Here is a 16778-nt window from a genome sequence, read left to right on the forward strand (position 1 = left end):
GGTGATCAGCTCGTCGCAAGGCCTCTACCTGTACCCAAACATAGAAAAACGCACACACACAAACTAAACATCCATGCCCTGAGTGGGATTCGAACCCACGATCCCGGTTTCCAAGCGAGCGAAGACAGTACATGTCTTAGACCGCTCGGCTACCGTGACCGGCACATTCGTACATTTATCGAGAACAAATCTAATTACCTTTCCTTCCAAACCAACTTTTTTTTTTTTAATTCGCATGGTTAGAGGTGGAGGGTGGAGTTCAAATGGGTCCACTCGGCGCGGCGGCCACTGATTGGCCTATTGTAGCCTGCCCCCAGTGATTATGATGATAGAGAATTTGGTGGAATGAAGATTGACAGGGGAAACCGAAGTATTCGGAGAAAACCTACCCTAGCGCCACTTTGTCCTCAACAAATCCCACTTGACCATGCCATATCCAAACCGGGCCGCCGCGGTGGGAAATCAGCGACTAACCGCTTGAGCTATGGTGTGGCCTTCCGAACCAACTTAATATTATACAGTTAACACTGGTCGTAACGGGCCTGGATATAACGGACAAAATCTGGCTGTGTACAATTGTAATTTTTTAGAAATCGTGAGTCACTAAGAGAGTTTTGTATTTACAAAACTATTCAAAATAAAATGAACCCCAATATAAGAACCTTTATAAAATCCCATTGCGTGTTTCTGTTTGTTGCATGTATTGGCTATGTACCCTGCGGTGTAATTCCGTGAATGTCCTTCACTCGATTATAGCAGACATTGGCGATTACGGAACCCTGTCCACTCTTATTTTTTCTCTATAGTTCTGCAGTCCTTTTGACCTTGGCCGTTTTTCCACTTTGTTAATCTGTGCACAGTTGGCAGTACTCGTCCTGGGGATCGGCCCGTTGCAAGGCCTCTACCTACACACAGAACAACACAAACAGAATAAACGCACACAGATATTCATGACTCGAGTGGGATTCGAACCCACGAGCGAAAACAGATTTTGCCTTTGACCGCGCGGCCACTGTGATCGACATCCACCCTATTGGTCGGTCATAAAGAGGGCTTACTTTATTTCGCGAAAGTAATGTTGTAGAGTTTAGGGAAAAGCCAACGCATTGTGAACTGCACTTTCTACCCATCCGGCTCTCTGCCTCATGTTTGTTTACAAACACTCCGTAGACATTCGGTATGAAGCAGAAAGTGGTAGCCCACTTCGCATTAGGCGCTGCGTGCAATGACAGATTTCTACAACAGGTGCTCCGTAAGTTAATAGATGCATACAATCTTCTCATTATAAATGAACGGCCATTTGCTTACCTGTTCCAGTTACAACGTATTCGTTCAGAGCCCTTCAATATTAATCTGATATTATGTCATCCGTGGCACAATAATTAGATATCAGGATGCTTAGTGGTTTAAGGCTGTTGCTGAAATACTATATTCCTCGCTTTGCGAAATTCATGTCCTATGATTTTGCCATGGTAGTCATGAAGCTGAACATCACTAGCAAGAATAGTATCAACAATCAACTAACTAACTAAGCAACCAACTAGCCATCGAACTAATAATCTAATTAATCAACTAGATATCTAACCAACCAACTTCCTTACACCTGCAAGGAATAAACTCCCGTCCTACAGTCGTCACCATACCAAATTTGCTGTCTGGGCTCATGTACGAGTACATACCTGTACACGGATCACTAGATTGTGTAATTATTCATTCTTAGTTTCAGCTAGCTTCGCCTTATTTATTTGAAATATTTTCAGGACAGCAAGTGCCACAGTTCTTTCTGTGAAGGCGCAGTTGTGATGATAATTCGCAATAGGCCACGACTTAGTATTTGTATGCCGATTTCAATTCATAATTCGTAATCAGCCTGTTATTCGACAGTATTTAACACATGCAGGTCGCCAAGCCCCACTCAAAGAACGTACATAAAGAAGACACAGACAGTCAATGGTGATATATTGTGGCCGCGCCATAGCTCAAGCGGTTAGTCGCTGGCTTCGCACTGCGGCGGCTCGGGTTCGATCCCGGGGTCTGGTCTAGTGGGATTTGTGGTGGACAAAGTGGCTCTGGGGCAGGTTTTCTCCGGGTACTTACGTTTCCCCTGCCAATCTTCATTCCACAAATTGCTCCACAATCACACTCACCTATCATCTGTGGCTGGTACAATAGGCCAGAAGTTGCGCAGTACAAGGGATTTAGTCCCACCCCACTAGCAATAAAAATAAAAAAAGTGATATATTTGTTGATATGTTTCGGTTTGAACATCATGAGTATCTGCAATAGTAGTCAGTGAAAACATAAAGCCAAGGGAGTTACGTCCAATAATATTTACCCAATTCTATAAGATCGTTGGACAGGCCCTAATATAGAATTTAGGCACTTGCAGAACTACATCTGAGTGGTTCGGAGAATTCTCAGGAGCGGTGGGGATGATATTGCCTAGGAGGGGTAGATTTATTCCTCTCAATCTACCGTATTAGCCTGACTGTCGTGAGGCATCGCCTAACGCTATGGAAAGAGTAATGAAGTTAATATCTGTGGGAGACCGGGGGTAAATAAAGTATATGGAATTTGGAAGGGGGGGCAAGGGAACTGGAGAAGATCCTGGAACATTCTTTGCTCTGCTGCTTTGCACTATACACAGTTTAGCAGCGGCCTGTTTTCCTGATGCATCGCATTGTGAGATGAGGACAGGAGGCTCCGGGTTTTATTACCTGACTTAATAATGTATTTATCAACGCTGACAGTAGCTCAGAATACATAGCATCAAACGGTTTGATTTGTGAACAAAGAATTGGAAAGAACATGGAAGCAAGCAGTCGTGTCATAATCTCAGTTACTCTCCTGGCGTTAGATCTAGTTACCGAGAAAACCCACCAAGAGCGCGAATTTGGACTCACCGCATCAAAGACAAGAACTACTTCGAATTTAAGTCAGAAGCTTGAGCCAAGTTACTCTATTTAACTATCTTGACTGACACCAATAGTTGTTATAGAAAAACTAATACAACGCCTGTTGAAACGGGTAGTTTCAAAAAACAAACTTCATCAAGAATACCTAAACTCACTAACATGAAACGTCTTGGAAAGACTGTTGCATTTATACTAAGGTACTGAACTTAATTAAATAGCAGTAAGATAGATGTTTTTGGCAAAGCGTATCTATGAAAACAAACTTCTATAATGCTTAACCTCCCTTTTTCTTCAGTTAACAGAACAGCATCACAATGACCATGATCTAAGTAAGCACTAAACAGCAGATATGCATTTGCTCAGTCACAACTTAACCAGATGTAACAGCCGTTGGATGAGTTACGAGTATTTGACCTTTATATAAAAATAAACGCTGATAGACATTTTACAAATTTCACTGATAAAAATTATTTCGAATTACAGCTTTGCGCTTCATTTTCTTCCTTGTAGACTGCTCCAAGCTCTCCCTATATTTTAACGCAGCCACACATTATTGTGAATGGTGTTCAATTCATCAGATGTGTAGAAATAAACAATTCCCATCTACAGGTATAGATCCCACAGATAACCCTTCATTGGTCCAAATTTATAGGCTATATAATATATTGCAATTTTACTGAAAATACACGCCATCAAATAAGGAATTTTGTTTTCGGCAAAGATAATGTTTACGATGCCGACTGAAGAATACGAATATCACTCATAACTTTGTCTTGAGGATTTAATCTTGATATTCGAGCAATGTTTAGACGTGTGCAGTATGCATAAGATTATGTTTGATGTTGCCCACTGTCTGATGTAGACCTATGGTTCACATATGCGGCGTTCTTGCAGTTGACTCTACTCCCATCTGCAGGTAGTTGGGTGTTATTAGACTGGGTGAAGATTAGTTGAGTTGGGTTATGACAGAGGTGTACACAGTGGCTGAAGACGAAATAACAGGAGGACTTTATGATAACTTGAATTGCTGGTTTCTGTTTTGAGATCCTTTGCAAGGAGACGACTACTGAAGACGGAGAATCCTACTGCGTGCGCAACGGTGAACTTCAAAGTGTGTAGCGTTATAACTGATTGTGATTAAGGGAGCTTGTAACCGAAGTGCCAATAAACCCAATCATCCGATCTAGAACGCTTTACTTTAGTCACGCGTACCCCCTACACGTGACAATATTCCGAGTTCGGCCGATAGGGTAGTCTCAATATTAAAAATGAAACACAAAATCCTACATCGCTTATCCTCTGATGTAAATAAAAAACTGGAAGGAACACATAACCAAAAAACGGAAACGGATTGATCTAAAAATCAAGGATATGCACTGGTTACTTGGAAGAAAGTCTAAACTCTTAATAGACAACAAGGTTTTGCTTTACAAAACAATAATATAACCAATATGGGTCTATGGAGTGGAAATATGGGGATGTGCTAGCAAAACAAATATTTCCATAATCCAGAGATGTCAATCTAAGGTATTACGTATGATTACTAACGCGCCATGGTATGTCTCCAATATAACACTCCATGAAGACCTGAAAGTGCCGCTAGTGAAGGAAGTTATAAAAGAGAAAATTATAAGATACCTGAACAAAATAGAAAGACACGAGAACGAACGAATGCAACCGTCACTGAAACCACACAATGAACGAAGATTGAAAGGGAACTGGCCAGCCGACCTGAGAGAGGGTTAACGAGGACTTATCGCTGGATAAGCCCTCTCCACGTCAAGAGGTATAAGAGAGCAAATTAGCTTATAGAATCATGTAATTCTGATTGCTAACAGTATGTAAATAAAAAAAAAATATGCACTGGCTTCAAGTCTGTACGTTATCCAACAACGAAATTTTCCTTTAATTTAGGTCCCATTTTAAATTGGTTTTGAAGTAACTGTATAAATAGTGTAATACATGTTGGGCTGTAATACTCTTGACATAAATTCAGTCACAAAATCTTGAAATTTTTATCTCTGATATTATTATCACGAAGGTTGTGCAGAGAGGGTTCCATGCCTTGTCAGTGAAAGAAAGAATATTCAGTCAGCAGTATTTGAGGTTTTCACAGTGATGATTATGAAGAGTTATATCTTCTCGGATATACCGCCGTATGGTCCGTTGAAAATCAACTGTCGTCTAGAGGAACGCATCGCTTCCATCTTCACGGTTGAAGAATAAGTCAATGAAGAAACCAGAGCGAAGCAGGTAACAAACAGAGCCTCCTGCCGTATCTATTTTCAATGTTCTCTCAGTTTTATACTGTTCATATCTTGACAATCCTTCCACTTAAATTCATTTGAAGTTACCTTCCAGTATCAATCTCAACATTCCAAGAGACTTTCCCACCAACTTCTCGAACTTTCCGTAACCATTTCCTGTTTCTCTTATCTCGGCAAGTGCAATCTTCTTTATTTGACTATCTTGACATCCATAAAATGTGTGGAACTCACAGACAAATAGCCCGACAAGCTACAAAGCAACAGTGCAAATCATAGTTACGTCTCCGATATTAACCTCTGCTATCATCGCGAATCTGGGGTCAGGGCCCAAGGGCGTGGGCCCAGGATTGAGAAAAAGAGAGGCCAGGGTCGCAATCCGTCGTGATGCACTAGACAATTATTATATATATAACTGCTGAGTGAAAGGAATACCGCTGTAACAAACAAATTGTCACTGCAATACCGGTCTAAGGAACGCTTTTATCACGGTTGATGAAAGCGTTTGTCTACGGGGCAACAAGAGATTTCCCTCTGCGGTAACCTAGCAACTTATTGGGATATTTCTAGTGTCCTGATCTCTCCCAAAATTAATTACAGTCTTTCACCTCTCTGAATTCTCTCCTGAGCAGCATAAAAGCAGCAGGTGATCTTAAAATCTAGCCGATCACGGTGGCCGAGCAGTCTAAGGCATGAACTGTCTTCGCTCTCTAGAACGCTGGAATCGTGGGTTCAAATTCCACTCAAGACATGGATATCTGTATTGTGAGCGTTTATTCTCTATTTCTGTAGTTCTGTGTGTAGGTAACTGCCTTGCGACGGGCTGATCTCCCGTCCAAAGGTCCTACCGAATGTGTATAGGATTTAGAAACTGAAAATGGGCAAAACTTCAACAAAGGACTGTAGAGCCGTAGATAAATAGGCAAATAGATACTAACCTCAACATAATTCCTGTTTTTTCTGTCACAGAGACATTAATGTAAGTTATTATTATTATTATTATTATTAGCGGGGTGGGAGTAAGTCCCTTGTACTGCGGCCACATCTGGCCTATTGTACCAGACCCAGATGATAGGTGAGGGTGATTGTGGAGCAATTGGTGGAATGAAGATTGGAAGGGGAAACCGGAGTACTCGGAGGAAACCTGCCCTAATTCCACTTTGTCCACAAATCCCACATGACCTGACCCGGGCTCGAACCAGAGCCGCCGCTGTGGGAAGCCAGCGACTAACCGCCTGAGCTATGGTACCACCTTTTTAATGTAAGTTACGTAACACATATTGTTCAAATCAGAATTTCTTCTTGTGCATGCCGACTCCATCGGGGTCGACCGCGCCTATCTTCAGCCTTGGTTGAGACATAACTTAAAGTTTTGTTTCAGGAAACCGTATTCTGCATCTGGATTTAGTGCGAGCTATGGATGCATATACATATGCCTGCATGTGTTCAAATTAGTGACGTAAAGACGATTACAGTCCGACATTGCGAATTCTTGCTGTACGTATCTGGCGGCGGTAGCAACACTTCACATTCATTCTTGCGCCCTATCCGGGTAGCAAGAGCAATTTTGCTGCTTACTGGAATAAACGAATCACTGACTTTCTAGGAAGTTAATATTCAAGTAGTTTGTGGCAAATATGTCCGAATATTTTCTTCTTCCTTCACTTCTACCGGATGTGACTTCTAAGTAACAGTCAGAAATATCTACGACTTAACTTCAGCCCAACATGTGCCGAGGTCAAGTATACGTGGAACAATACATCCACTCCCCCATGTATGTATCTTCATGGCGTAGTGGTTAAGTAGTCAAGCACAGGAACAATCTGACATTTCCTTTTACCACGGTTAGTGCAAAAAGTTACTTACCAAGGACTACATTTTACTGTATTAAATGTAGTTATAGATTCACAAGTGAATTTTACTGTAAACATTGATATTGATCCCTAAGGCACTAAGTTTCGTTGTCACAAATATATCGAGAGGGAGGAAGGTTGAAAAAGATTTTCTTATTTATTTGAAGCACATTTAATTTATGTGCATTGTGAAGTAGTTTCACATTATCTGGCTAAGATTCGGTTCCACAGGCCATTTTCAAAAAATTCATAATCCTACTTAACAAACATAAATTGTATTTTTACAAATTTTTGCAATGCTGCATATTTTAATATTATGTTAATAATTAAATCCCACAAACAGACTTGTGGCAAAGGTTGAGAAAAACTGCCTTAGACATATATCAACCAGTTCATTTAGAAATTGNTGAAGTTTAGTTATATGTAATTACATATTCGCAATACTAATTACAAGTTTTCCGAATAACTGTGAAAAAACTGTCAATACAACTCAGTCTGCATCAGGTCTGGGCACAATATCTATCCAAGGATTTTTTTTGATGACACGGCTTTCTCAGGGGCCAAATGCACACATTCCTAGCTCTCGAAACGTTTCTTTTTTTAATTTTCGTCCGACTTTCAGATCACTCTCTTATAAAAGGAATTACCAAATTAATTAAAAGGAAAATTATCTACTTTTAAAATCATTCGTTACACTTTTTTTTTTGGCACTACAGCCTAGGCTTCTTTTTTCCTTGGCACTACAGCCCCAGTGGGCCTAGGCCTACCTCCATGAACTCCGTTCACTTCGGGTATTCTAGATCTTACACATTCGGTAGGACTATTTGGGCGGGTGATCAGCTCGTCTCAAGGCCTCTAACTGTACACAAACACAGAAGAACGCACACACACACTCAAACTAAACATCCATGCCCTGAGTGGGATTCGAACCCACGATGCCGGTTTCCAAGCGATCGAAGACCGCTGGGCTACCGTGACCGGCTTTCTGTGTATTACACACGAATATTCTCTTGTACGTTCATCCTTCGTCCTACAAAATAAAGTGAGAATTCCCCTTGCATGTGAAGTAGAAGCTATATTGAGAAGGTACAGCATTAAACTAAGTTCATGCAACCAATACATGTAGAAATTCAATAGAAAATATAACTGAGTTCCGTTCAGTACTTTCGAAGATAAACCAATCAATCAAATGGACAGATGGACAATTTGACTTCCCTTTATGAGTTCATTTTTTGCACTTCCCGGAAGAAAGTATCAAGAAACAATGGGTGAAAAGTTATCTCTTTCATTTGAACCTCTGATGTGGAACTTCAGGCAAGACATAAGAATATTCAGACATGACACCTGAAAGCAGGAACAGTGGATCCAGAACGGCTAGCTAACGGCTCGCCAAACACACTTTCCAGTAACAACGAACATATACGAAATAATCCATTGTTGGGCAATGGTTCGGTAAACAGTTATTGTTGCTACAGATAATCACAGTATAACAGAGGAACTGTAAGACATGGTGACTTATATTCGGTTCGACCCCAAGTTGCAATAGAGTTAGTTCAGAGTTCAATCGCGAGGGAGCCGTCACTCTAGAGTTCAGTTCAGTTCAAGGGACTTGATTCACTCGCAAGAGAGTTCAGTGTTCAGCTATGGAGTGTTGAACAGCTGAGAACAGAAGCTGAAAAAGTCACGTACTCGTAAGACAGAACCAAGTCAGTCACAGTGGAAGAGAGACACTCGTAGTCTCGTAAGGAATGGAGCGAGTGGGGCAGTCGGCGATTGTGAGCTGTTATAATTGGTTGTAACTGAAAAAGCAAATAAATCCAATCATCCAATCGAGAACCCGTTATTATTAGTCACGGAACCCCGGACACGTGACCATATTATTAGAAGCTACTGGGTTTGAGTTCTCTCGGTGGTGGTCATGAAATTACTGCCATCTGAGATGTGAAGCTGTGGAGGCCGGTAGAAGTTTTCGATGTTTTTGAGGAATATGCTATCTCATCTTCAGAGTCGAACAGTAGCCCAGTCAAGGAACAGAAGCAAACGGCAAGTAAACTCATTGCTTCGAGCTTGCTCTGGCTATTCTTCGACCTTGAAGATGGAATCTGTAAGTACCTCCGAAAGATCGGTAAGCTTGTACCAGCCTACAAGGGGTCACATCTGGAGATACAGGACTCAGTTTTGTTACAAATTATGAACACATTGTACTCCACGAACTATTTTTTGGGTTACATCAAATTGATATCTTTTCCAAATAGATTGTGTTTTCCGCCGTACAGATCACAGCAATGCTTTAATTAGCTTTGTCTCACAAGCTTTTGACCTCAAATATGTCTGAAAGAGAAACATTCAAGAAAGTTTTGAAGAACTTGTTGCATGTCAAGTGTTTACATAGCTGTCTCAAGCTGCGTTTCTCTCTTGCTTACAGTCTCAGTATGTGCAAACAATGACTTCAGCAGTTTGGAAACTACAGCCGAGACGGAAAGCACAGAACACAATAAAACAATATTTACGTGTTATGCGGATTTTCATCATGAAAATCACGAAATAATTTGGCTGTTTCCGGTTTTAAACTGACAGATATCCTATCACTTTCAGCAAAGCTAAATGTAAGCTCCAGTATTCCAATCATATACATCAAATTGTATTGTGACGCATATGACCATTGCTGAGCAACAGCTCTCAACCATAGAATGACATTCGTTGCAGATTTTTCTTGAGAAGTAGTGGGTCTGGAACGGGGTGCACTCAACCTCATGATGATAATTGAGAAGCTACTTCAAGGAAACAGCTGCTCCGGTCTAGGAAATCGAAATTAACAGCCGTGGGGATTCGTTGAGCTGACCACACGACATCTTCTATCCGCAAATGTTGACATTACTTGTAAACTTCACCGACAAGCGGCGGTCGCTCGGTAGGTATGGTTCGCTTGCGGACTAAAATCACGGAGTTTTTTTTGTTTTGTTTCCTATGCGGTCTGCGCCGAGAGTGTTTGCTAGGCAACTACATAGTAACACACCTCTACAACAATAGGGGAAGCGATGTTTTCTGTGCTGCGTGGTCCGTGCCACAACTATATAATAGTCAGTTGTCGGTAGTAGGATAGCCAACCCGTGTGGAGGCGAGGTAGAATACCTCACCGTGACCCTGCCAGCCGTAGGAAGCAACGAAAGGGAAGTCTCAAATCTGAGACAACAAAGGATGGTCGCGAGTCCCAAGGGACTCGGATCCGAGAAAGACTACGCTGGCAAGGCCAGCAGCATATGAAAAGACAGACCCGTCCTCTCGTCACAGAGGGCGCCCCACAAAAATAAGACCGTAACTGCCAAACAGTAATAAATGTATGGTAATATCCCAGTTGGGGCTCGACACCAATACCTACTGACTGACTGACCGTCAGTTGCAATGTGACATTAACAGTGACATTGATTGTAGGATAGCCTCGGGAAGGTCGTAGATGAAGAAGAATTAGGAGTCAGCCTGTGAAGACTTAGTGTGTTGTTAGAAGATTTAGAATAGTTACAGTGAGACTGTTTTAATTCCGTTACGAGGATAAGACTAAAGACTGTGAATCCTAGCGCGTGTGTAACGATGAACAGTAAGTAAGTAAAGCTATCCCTGTAACAGGCCATGAAGGCCCATAGGGTTGTGAGACGTCCCACATTATCTAGACAATCGGCTCAAAGATGGCGGTAAGGTTGTCAGCCTTACGCGCCGGCCGCGCTTTACTGCCTGGAAAATTATTTAATTCCTGGTACTCATTTCTGTTAGAGGCTGAGTGAACCCCAGGGCCATAGTGCGGCTGGAAGGATTAGGTCAATTGAAAAAATCCAATGACCTCATCGGTATTTGAACCCACAACTTGTAGCATAGTGCCTTAACCACTTCGCTACCGCGTTACGATGAACTGTAAATTGTGTAAATCAGTTATAGTGCTGTATTGCTTGTAGGTACGAGTTGACAGTATAAATCCAATCATCCAAACCAAACCGCGTTTATAGTCACGAATGCACGGGACAATAAGTTCTATTATATATTCTAGTATTGAGTTCTAAAATATTAATTTCATTTCTTAAACTTCAATTTGTTTAAGTATGCCACTTTTACTGTTGTGTCGTTCATAATTGAACTAAATTAAAACATATAAAAACACAAAACAATTTGATGACTCTGATCATTTCTGCCCTAAATATTTTGGATACTTTTTCTTCACAAAATACACCGAAATAAGTTATTCCTAGCCACACAACAATTAGAATCAGGGGAAGTAGCAAGCGACGTCAGCTACTTTCCAAATTCTTGTCAAATTGTCCTTCATCTCTCATCCTATCATCGGGCACTATACAGACTCAGTACTGAATAACTGTCATTAAATAACTCGTAAATATTAAAAATACCACGTACTGCGGTTAAATAGGACATTAACAGGAGAAACACAATTAAACAGACAAACACTAATATCATATGCTCTTCTACACACCTCGATTACATGACACCAGCTATGAAAACAACGAAACGGAGGCGAAAATGAAGTAATTTAAATTTCAATAAAATATTTGAAAATCAATATAAAATCAATGGCTTAATCAATTGTATAATTTCTTTCGACTATTGCATGTTTCGGTAGCGCGGACCATCATCAGTTGGTTTATATATAGACAAAATGTATTAATACTAAATTAAAGTGTTAGATGGATCAATTTCTGCATCGAAAACTGTTCATGTTGCCGAGGAGATAATAAAATAGATCGAGCTACTGATATTCTTATTGACTTAAGCAGGTTCTATTTTTTAATTGAATTTCCTTTGTTGTCTTGAGGGCTCCAGTGCCTCGGATTTGCAAAGAAACAGAGCGCACGCTGACATTTGTTGGCTGCTGGAAAATACGTTCAAAAATCATAACAGTGCCGGGGAATATGGCCTGTTGAACGAATTCCAATTGAACAACCTTGATATTTTAGTGTATTGCATACATCAATTGTGGAACTTTAGTCAACAATTTCCCAGCACTTTCTGGAACCAGAATGCTCATTACCGTGTTCACAAGAGCCCTCCACTGATCCCTATCCTGAGTCAATTCAACCCAATCCATACCATCCCATTCTATCTCTCTAAGATCCATTTTATTATTGTCCACCCACCTACGTCTTGGTGTCTCGCGCTTAGGTTCTTTATCCAAGGAATCCATCCAGGTTCGAGGCTTCTTGTGATCTTTAGTAACAAGCTTAGTATTTAAGGTGAGGAGTTTAAGGAGTTGTTAGCTCCACGCAAAACCATTATCTGGAGGACCACCCATTTTCGGCTGTCCACGGCTGCTTCTTCAACATATTCATAGCTACCCTCTATACCTAGAGGGCGTCTGCTCTATCCGCAACCTGATGACGCTCAATGCAGTGGTGACAAGGGTCCCACCTAATATGAATTTTAATATTTTGTGGCGTGTAGACCCATTGCTAGACAACGCCCGCAATACACACGCGGATAACAGTTCCGGAATAGTGTCTTCTATAGTGCTGCTATGCAACGCGCGCACTGTGACGTCACACAACAGTGGTTCGTAGCGATCGCGTGATATGTGTTTACGATAATGCGTTGTCTGTCCCTCGGCTATATAAGTGAGTGTGTGTGACAGTTCAGCTGAGTTCAGTTAGAGTTACGAGGGAAATAGTAGCGGCGGAAACACGCGAATTGGTACCAGGAGTACAGAAGAACACAGGAGGTCGGCCTCTGAGGATTTAACTGCGATTTCAAGAATTCATGTGTGCTATAGTGCAGTGGAATTGCACTTTTGAAGTCTTTTTATTTTATGTGTTACTTTTTCGCCAATACTCGTAATTAGAAGTGTAAAAACAAATTGTAGTTATGACGTTTGAACCTATCCAATAAATCGAGTTATCAAATACGAAACCAAATGTTTACTGTAACATTACCAGGATACACTTGACAATATTTTAAAATTGATGAACTCGCTTGAAGATGGCAGAATAATCCGAAACATGTAGAGTGGCATGTACCCTTTATTGATTAGAACTTTATGCTCTATTAGAGAGGTTCGTTTTATTGTTTATAAAATATTTCAATCCTAAAACATGTCTTGAGGATCTCGTTCCAGAGACTTAAATACTCTTGCTATCTCTTTCTCGTTTTTGACACCTCACTCTCTTGTAGTCTGACACACCTGGACATTACAGTTTATAACAGAAACTTTCAAATTTTTAAATTATAAAAAACACCCAAATCACTTCTGAACGTAGCACTCTTGCCTATTTCTAGTCTAAGGGAAATATGCAGTTTTGAGACCACTCTATTTCGTACCCAGACACTCTGAATTCGCTATCAAATCAAACTCGTGTTCTACAGCTGGTTCTGAAGGATGTTTATTGGCGAATCTGGTATGAAAAATACGACTTAAATACATTCTAAAATTTATACAAGCATTGTAATTTTACAGAACTCCCCCGTCGTTTATATATTTCTCACGTTTCACTTGAATATAGCCTATCTTCATTGAAGTATGATGAGTGAAATAAATACAAATATTTTTGTGTAACAGAAAAAAAGCTCTCTGTTTTTATTTATAAGTACCTCAAAGCAGTAAGCTATTGCAGCGTGGAAACTGACACTAGTCTCTTTAACACTAACTCTACTGCAGTAAGAAGGGGTAAAAGTGACGAAGACATGCAGTTCTCAATGACCTGTGCGATTTCTCTCATAACCAAATGTTGAACAAAAACTTGACCAATTTCTTGTGGTGGAATCTCGCAAGGCGTGGACTGCAGTAAGGCTAATATCCGAGCTGCTCGGCGGAGTGGCGAGGCGTCATAAGGAGACGAGACGTTACTGCCCGACATAAAATTCTACTATTATTTATTCCACCATTCGTAAGTGTAACAAATGTCATCAATTAGGTAAATGGAGTCAGGCACTTTATTTCCGCCGTTTGAGAGCCGTCATAAAGTCAAGTTAACACGTTTAGTTTTATGGTATCAAGTTACATGCACTTAAACTGTAGAAACGTAAAACGTGAAAGGTTTTGCGAAAAACGATGTAGCTACAAATTTATAAACTTGTGGCAAGAGAAAGCTGAATTTAAGAAAATCGCTGCTATATTTGCGATGTCGAATTCTGTAACCATCTAGGTTAACCTTTATTGTACGAGAATAACCTATGTGGATTGCTGAATTAAATATTTTTAGTGTCCAATTCAATTCATGTTTATTTATGTGCAAACGTAATAGCACAGAAGCCAATTACAAAGATAGCACGAATACGTAGAAAGAGACAACAAAAACTGAAAACAAAATACAGAATAAGAGAGTATATATAAAGGTAATAAATTAATAATATCTCCAAGAAAAATTATAAAGTGAGAATTAACAGGCGAGAAAAATAAAATAAGTACATTTCGAATGGTTATGTCATTATGTGGTGAGAAAAAGAAATGCACTGATAATAATTAAATTAAATTCTTTATTTATTTACTTTTGGAGCTTTTGTGCCGTCTATGTGAAACTTGATTCACTGCTCTTTCATTGTATTCCGTTATTGGACACTGCGTGTTTCGGCCTAACTGACATCTTCTTATGCGAGGAAAGAAGAGAGAACGGCGTTGGACATAGACTGCACAGAAGCTCCATAGACTGAGGGTGTTTGAGAACAGGGTGTTGAGGAGAATATTTGGACCAAAGAGAGATGAATTGACAGGAGGTTGAAGAAAACTGCATAATGTGGAGCTTCATAACTTGTACTCTTCTCCAAGTAAAATTAGAATGCTCAAGTCAAGGAGGATGAGATAGGCAGGGTAACACGAATGGGGGGAGAAGAGGAATGCATATAGGATTTTACAGCCGTCTCAAAGATACCAGCCTCAGGGATTCCCGCAGCTGCCAGCAACATTGATAACATATTTGCCCCGTCAGGTCGGTAGTCAGGTGACCTTTCCCTCAGGGATACAGGTTGCTTCGGTGACCAGGATGGAGGTACACACTTCGGGAGTGATAAATCACTACACTACCTGAATGCAATGAATAAGTTATATTTGGTATGTCGATAATTATGTCTGCAAAGTTACACTAGTCCTCCATGAGACTTGTACTTTACTAGATCACACTTCCTTCGTAATCAGATGTTTTAATAAACTCAGTCTGCAGCCATCTGCTCACCCTGGTACATCGACCGCAGATTTATTGTACCCTGAACATGGAGGCGATATATTCCTCCGAAGCGCTGGTTAACACAATATCTAACGGCGCCACATCTCAGAAGTTGTGACCAGAGCATGCATTTATATGTCCAGTAATTTCAGTGCATTCTTTTGTTTTTAGAAAACTCCGTCCTACATTCAGGCAGAATCAGAGACGCATGCAATATTTTATCCAGTCACTACAGGGGATTCTTTTCATGAAGGTAAGCGACCGAGCATAACGATGACCACATACTGTACTTATACGTGATGGCTAGTCTCAGGATATGTGGAGCTGTACCTCCGCCTCCCCATACGTATCACACAAAAGTGCTTAATGAAGCACAGGGACAGTTGTACCCTTTTACGTAACTTAGTTATTTAAATGTGTCCGAGGTATAGACAATCAGCCCTCAAATATTGTCGCCATGATACGAATTGATGCAGTGTCCATGGGATATTAATAATGATAATATTGTGTCTGAAATCACAATTTCTGTGTGGTTATTTTACGACAATCTACTAACTGCTGAATTTATGGAGCGCTGAAGCCAAGATATGATTGGTGACTCTGAGTCCCACGTTAGGGAGGAAACCAGAGGAGCTGTAAAGTGTTGTAAGATTTGAGGCTTTCACGGCAGTGACTATGAAGAAAGCAGTCTTCTGGGATTTGGCACCGTGTATAAGTGGTGTTAACCGACGTTTCGGAGGAACGTATCGCCTCCATCTTCAGGGTAGGAGAAAAAGTATAAGAAATCTGCAAGCGACAAGACCGTGAGAACGGTAAAAGCAGACTGTTCTCACGGTCTTGTCGCTTGCAGATTTCTTATACTTTTTCTCCTACCCTGAAGATGGAGGCGATACGTTCCTCCGAAACGTCGGTTAACACCACATATACACGGTGCCAAATCCCAGAAGACTGCTTTCTTCATNCTATACCTCCGCCTCCCCATACGTATTCACACAAAAGTGCATTATGAAGCACAGGGACAGATGTACCCTTTTACGTAACTTAGTTATTTAAATGTGTCCGAGGTATAGACAATTTGAAGATATTGTATCAGCCCTCAAATATTGTCGCCATGATACGAATTGATGCAGTGTCCATGGGATATTAATAATGATAATATTGTGTCTGAAATCACAATTTCTGTGTGGTTATTTTACGACAATCTACTAACTGCTGAATTTATGGAGCGCTGAAGCCAAGATATGATTGGTGACTCTGAGTCCGACGTTAGGGAGGAAACCAGAGAAGCTTTAAAGTGTTATTTCAGTGTCCTACAATGATACGTGTATTTATCTGGTCAGGCTGGGGAAACCACAACAGAATGCTCAAATATGGCCATTTGCCGGCCTAGAATCGAAAAGTTTCCTCCTAATTGTGAGTGAAACGCCTTGACGATGCGTCATCATTCTCGATACTAATTTTTAGGAAGCTTAAAGCAAAGCGATAAAGATATATATAGTACTACTATACGGTAATACCTGAATATTATAGAATTAACTTGGCTTATATACTCTTAATCTCTTAATATTTTTAATAATATTTTAAATACGTGTACTT

At 40.5% G+C, this 16778-nt stretch overlaps 1 protein-coding gene across 3 annotated transcripts in view; it reads left to right on the forward strand.

Moving 5' to 3' along the window:
* The window catches only part of LOC111873238 (A disintegrin and metalloproteinase with thrombospondin motifs 16), a 512595-nt gene that overhangs the window by 131664 nt on the left and 364153 nt on the right, over positions 1-16778 (forward strand). Inside the window, exon 1 of one of the 3 annotated variants that reach the window (XM_023867782.2) lies at positions 15417-15435. The exons of the other annotated variants lie outside the window; for them this stretch is intronic. The gene's annotated coding sequence lies outside the window, so the exon portion shown is untranslated. Of the gene's footprint in view, positions 1-15416; positions 15436-16778 lie in introns of those variants that run through there. 3 annotated transcript variants of the gene reach the window in all.

Source organism: Cryptotermes secundus, unplaced genomic scaffold (assembly GCF_002891405.2).
Source record: "Cryptotermes secundus unplaced genomic scaffold, Csec_1.0 scaffold21, whole genome shotgun sequence".
Classification (NCBI taxonomy): domain Eukaryota; kingdom Metazoa; phylum Arthropoda; class Insecta; order Blattodea; family Kalotermitidae; genus Cryptotermes; species Cryptotermes secundus.